The sequence below is a fragment of the Heterodontus francisci genome, chromosome 4 (assembly GCF_036365525.1).
Source record: "Heterodontus francisci isolate sHetFra1 chromosome 4, sHetFra1.hap1, whole genome shotgun sequence".
NCBI lineage: Eukaryota > Metazoa > Chordata > Chondrichthyes > Heterodontiformes > Heterodontidae > Heterodontus > Heterodontus francisci.
In genome coordinates, this window is record NC_090374.1 from 134,425,886 (window position 1) to 134,431,885 (window position 6,000).

General features: G+C 42.3%; 1 protein-coding gene across 7 annotated transcripts in view; it reads right to left on the minus strand.

The window, feature by feature from the left end:
- Positions 1–793, minus strand: part of cbwd (COBW domain containing) — a 108,094-nt gene extending 107,301 nt beyond the window's left edge. For 4 of the 7 annotated variants that reach the window (XM_068030182.1, XM_068030184.1, XM_068030185.1 and 1 more), the window contains exon 1: positions 595–792. The gene's annotated coding sequence lies outside the window, so the exon portion shown is untranslated. Of the gene's footprint in view, positions 1–594 lie in introns of all 7 variants that reach the window. The other 3 variants (XM_068030187.1, XM_068030186.1, XM_068030189.1) reach the window with 2 other exon arrangements.
- Positions 794–6,000: the final 5,207 nt, after the last annotated feature.

Here is a 6,000-nt window from a genome sequence, read left to right on the forward strand (position 1 = left end):
AACAAGTTTTTAGGCAAAGTATTAATGAGTCTGCTATTTAAACTAAGTAATCTCTCTAAACTGCATGCGGCCACTCCCCTGAATTCTTAATATTCATTCTCAGAAATGTATTAGTGCTTTAACAGTACATTATAAATAACAGAGCAACGTACAGCATTGCAGTGAGTAACAATTTATAAGTACAGTAAGGTGACATCCGGAACCTCACCCCACATACACACACATAATCCAAGCACAATTACAGTAAATAAATGGACTTCTCTGCTGGCTTTTTTAAAATCGCAAGAGCACTTGCCAATACAGCGCCAAGTTTTCTGTCACCGATAGACACTTAGAATCTCGGATTTTTTGATGCATTATATTCGCCTATCATTTTTTTTAAATCAGCACGGTAAAGTTTACATTAATAACGGACTTATTGTTAGAAAGGAATGTGCAATAACTTCAATGGAACTAAATCCGAACTAGTCCCCATACAACTCCAGCCATCATTCTAGTTTTCCTATAACTGCCCCGTAAACTTAAACAAAACCTCTGCATTTTATTTTTAAGAACAAACACAGGCACGAAGTAGGCCCTGCTAAAACTCCTCACCATCCCGGTGCAATGTGTTTTGCTGAGATTGTCACCCAGTGCTTGCTTGCTTGCTCCCTCTCTCTCTGACTCTGTAGCTGCTGCAGTTTCCGGTGTCACATGGATCCAGCTCGTGCGGCGGGCGCACTCCGCCGAACGTTCCATTCGCGCGACGGTCGCGAGGCCCAGAACCCGGTGCCGGCGGCGCTGATTCCAACGTTCCATTCCTCAGCACCTTGTTGCCGTCAGATGCCGCAGCCGGATTTTAGTTGCGTTTGTCTCCCAAATGCAGTCCTGCCAGCTCGCCTCCAGTTCTCACAAAATGCACTGACGATCTCGTTCGGTCCAATCCGTTGAACTCAATTCATTGATTTCATCATTCCATAATTTTGTTTTAAATCACAATCAAACACCAGAAGTTTGGGTCTTGCTCCAACACTGAAACTCCTCAGTTAAAATTGTCATCCTTGTTTTCAAATCCCTCCATGGCCTCACCCCTCCCCATCTCTCTAATCTCCTCCAGCCTCACAACCCTCCTAGATATCTGTGCTCCTCTAATTCTGGCCTCATGTGCATCCCTGATTTCACTCACTCCACCATCAATGCCTGCACCTTCAGTTGCCTCGGCTCCAAGCTCTGGAATACCTTCCCTATACCTCTCTGCCTCTCCACCTCACTTTTCACCTTTAAGACACTCCTTAAAATTTACCACTTTGACCAAGCTTTTGATCATCTGACCTAATAGCTCTTTTGTGGCTCAGTGTCATACTTTGTTTTATAATGTTTCTGTGAAACACCTTGGGACATTTTTTTTAGGTACTGTATAAATATAAGTTGTTTTTACATAGAATTTACAGCATAGCAACAGACCCAATTGGTTTATGTTCCACACGAGCCTCTACACTGATATCAGGTTAGATGGGGGGGGGGACACACTGCACCTAAATATTTCGGTGTATATTTGTGCCCGTTCAGAAATGGTATAAATGCAAGAAATTTGTGTTTTCTGGTCTTTTGCATGTGGCAGCTATGTTCATATACTCAGTTGTATTTCATTGGATGTAATTTGGGAGAGGTGCAAATAAAAGAGGAAATTTACACATAGTAAGGTTCTGTTAAGTAAGTTGCATGCAAATATCCTCAGAAAACTTGCACAACTCAGCTCATAAACTTTTCTGATGAAAAATATGAAGAGATTCTGGCCATAATGTTATAGCGCCATCTGTTGATAACCATAATTCGATCACTACAAATATAAAAATGAAAGGCATAATCGCATGTTAAACCAGGAAAATTTCCGTAAATTGATTAATCTGTACAATATATCAGGGTTCACATGAGCAGAGAAAACGGACACCAAGCATGGCCAGTTCAAGGATGTGTTTATTTACCTCAAGTCATTAACGTAAAATACAAATATATTAACTGCTTCCTCTTTCAAAAGAAAAGTATTTTTCTTTTTGTTTCTCTTCAATGAACTATATATACAAATTAAATTTGATAACCGGTTTATGAAGTCTTTCTGATCTCATTACAGGTTTTTGTGTAGAGTCAGGTTTTGGACTGCTTGGTTTTGGTTCAGTACTTAAAGAAGATCTTGTTTCTTTCTCAGAAATTGGTACTTCAGACACTCTGAACTGGTTCAAATTCTGGCATTAGCTCGTGTTTTGGTCCATCCCTTGCAGGGATCATGTGATCTACATGGGCATTTCTTACCTTTCCATCAATTTCAACCAAGTATCTTTTGGTTCCACACACTTTTATGACATTTCTCAAATCCCACTTGTGTGACTTGTGAGGGGTACTCAAAACCTGAACGTGCTCATTTTTCCTGAAACTGCATTCTCTCTCGTTTGTGTCATATTGACGTTTTTGACTGAACTATTGTGTTCAACTTTAGCAATCAAGTTTGGTAGGACCAGACTCAGATGTGTCCTTAACCTTCTCTGCATCATTCCTTTATTCTCTGGAGTTTAGAAAAATGAGAAGTGATCTCATTCAAACATACAAAATTCTGACAGGGCTCAACAGGGTAGATGCAGGAAGGATGTTTCCCCTGACTGGGGAGTCTAGAACCAGAGGACACACTCTCAGAATAAATGACAGGCCATTTAGGACTGAGATGAGGAGGAATTTCTTTACTCAGAGGATGGGGAATCTTTGGAATTCTCTGCCCCAGATGGGTGTGGAGGCTCAGTCATTGAGTATGTTCAGGACTGAGATCGATGGATTTCTTCATATTAAAAAAATGATGTGATACAGGGATAGTGAAGAAAAATGGTGTTGAAGTAGAAGATCAGTCATGATCTCACTGAATGGTGGAGCGAGCTCAAAGGGCTGAATGGCCTACTCCTGCTCCTATTATGTTCTCATGTTCTTCCAAGCTCAGCAGGTATATACCCTCTAGTGAAGGGTAGGGTTGTTCCATACATCAGCAAGAAATTAGCCAACCACTGTTTCATACGAAAATTTGAACACTCATCAGCACTTGCTTCTTGAGTGCTTCATTAACTATCCTATTGGAACTTTCAGCTGCTCCATTTGATACTGAATGGTAAGGAGGAGTGAGGGTATGTTTGATACCATTTTGCTTCATGAAATTTTGGAACAGAGCTGAATGAAATTGAGGACCATTATCTGAGTCAAGCTCTTGTGATAAACCATGACAAGCAAAAATAGACTGTAACGCGTCTATTGTTCATTCAGCATTCGTGTTTTGACCCATGTACTTGACTTCGATCCACTTCAACTGGTTGTCAATGAATACTAAAATGTTGTCATTTTCCTTCTCACAAAAGTTTACATGAAATCTTTGAAATGGTGGACTGGACCGTGGACATGATTGCAAACGAGTTCCAGGTGGCTTATTTCTATAGTTTTGGCAGAGGCAACATTTGCTAGCCAATGATTCTAGGTCACGGTCTAGACCAGGCCAATAAAGAAAACCTCTTGCTATGAATTTCATACTGACTATTCCTGTGTGTTCAGTATGGAGTTCTGCCAGAATCCTACCTCTCAAAGAAATAGATACTACCACTCTATGACCCCACTTAATGCAACCCTGTTCACATGACAACTCATTGCGATGGTTGTGGAACAATTTAGTTCCCCGTCTGTACACTGGTCAAATTCTGTCTATCCATTCAATGTCTGTTTGTTGACTGTTTTCATCATTGAGTCTTTCTGAGTTTCAGCCACAATTTCAATTGGAGTGATTGGAAAGTCATCATCTACGTCTCCTATTGTGAAGATTGCACCTTTACAGCCTACTACTGAGTCCCCATGCAGCAACCGTGACAGTGCGTCAGCGATAGCATTCTCTTTCGAACTGCGATATTCAATGTTGTAGTCCTATTGTGAGAAAAGTACAGCCCACTGCTGCATCCAGGCTGCTGCCATCATTGGTATTGCAGACTTTGGTACCAGAATAACTATTAGAGGTTTATGATCTGTTACTAGCGTGAAGTTTCTACCCAACAAAAGCTGGTGAAACATTTTGATTCCAAATATGATTCTAAGCACTTCCTTTTCTATCTGCACATAGTTGCATTCAATCTTAGTCAGGCTACACAACACAAATGCTATGGGCTTCTCTTGACCATCATCCATGACATGACTGACCTCTGCTCCAACCCCATGGTTTGAAGCGTCACATGCTTCCTTCGGGTCACGATTTGTGTCATCTTCTTTGGCCTCCTTATCTCGAGAGACAATGGATACGTGCCTGGAGGTGGTCAGTGGTTTGTGAAGCTGCACCTGGAGTGGCTATAAAGGCCAATTCTAGAGTGACAGGCTCTTCCACAGGTGCTGCAGAGAAATTTGTTTGTCGCGGCTGTTGCACAGTTGGCTCTCCCCTTGCGCCTCTGTCTTTTTTCCTGCCAACTACTAAGTCTCTTCGACTCGCCACATTTTAGCCCCATCTTTATGGCTGCCCGCCAGCTCTGGTGAACGCTGGCAACTGACTCCCACGACTTGTGATCAATGTCACAGGATTTCATGTCGCGTTTGCAGACATCTTTAAAGCGGAGACATGGACGGCCGGTGGGTCTGATACCAGTGGCGAGCTCGCTGTACAATGTGTCTTTGGGGATCCTGCCGTCTTCCATGAGGCTCACATGGCCAAGCCATCTCAAGCGCCGCTGGCTTAGTAGGGTGTATATGCTGGGGATGTTGGCCGCCTCGAGGACTTCTGTGTTGGAGATACGGTCCTGCCACCTGACTTCATACTACAGTGCAGCTTTGTGTAGGACTATAGCCCCATGTGTGTGTGTTTATCATGAGATACTGCTGACTGTCTCAATCTACATTGCGTTGTGCATAAGCATGGGACAAATCCAATAGCTTGGATCCCACTAACTCCACATACAAATCTTGAGAGGTTGAAAATTGGCACTGCTCATCATCCACTGCCTGGTTGATTGTGACGTTGCAGTCCCCACAGTTTTGTCTGACTTGGGCACTACTACAATCGGAGTTGTCCAATCACTGTGACCAGTTTTTACTAGCACACCATTTCTCTCTAGCTTCTTTCACTCCTCCTCAACCTTGATTTTGAAAGCATAAGGAATAGGCCTAGCCTTGCAATATACTGGTTTTGCATCAGGCCTGATTTGGATGTACGCTTTCACAACAATTATTCTTTTAAAACTGTCCTCAAAAATGTTGCTGTAGCCATTCAATAGCTAATCAAGCTTCTTGGTCATCACAACTTGGAAAATATGCTTCCAGTCTAACTTCAGCTTGTGAAGCCAGTCTATACCCATTAACGTTGGTTTGATGACATATCTCGAGACAACAATGGGTAACTTGAGGGACTTGCCCTTTTATCGGATATTGTACTCCATTTGTCCACACATTTCTATCACCTCACCAGTTTAGATTTTTAACTGAACTGTGCTCTCAGTTAGAGGTACATCACTGAAGTTGCTCTCATATGTATCTCTACTCATAATGGAGCAATCTGCAGCTGTACTGATTCACATGTTGATGTACTGCTGATTTACCAACACCTTTGTACAATAGTCTCTGTCATTTGAGAGATTGCTGGTGGCATAAATGCTGTACAGCCTTAGCTCCTCTTCGCTTAGGCACTCTGGATTCATTTCAAGATTGTGACTTCAGTGTTTTCCATGACTACTGGAATGACTTTCCTTTCCTGCTTTGGCCTTCGCTCAGCAAGCAGTAGCAATATGGCCTTTCTTTTGGCAATTAAAGCACTTGGCATTTCTGAACTGACATGCTTTTTCCCATATGGCAATAACAAGACACTAAACTGCTGTCACTTGCACTCTTCTGACTAGGTCTCTCCACTTTCAGCTTGACGTGAGCTTTCTGACACTGGACGGAAGCTGTACTAGTCACTGGCACAGGACGCAATTCCCGAGTACTCTTTGATGCTATCTCCATAGAAAGAGCAATCTTACACAT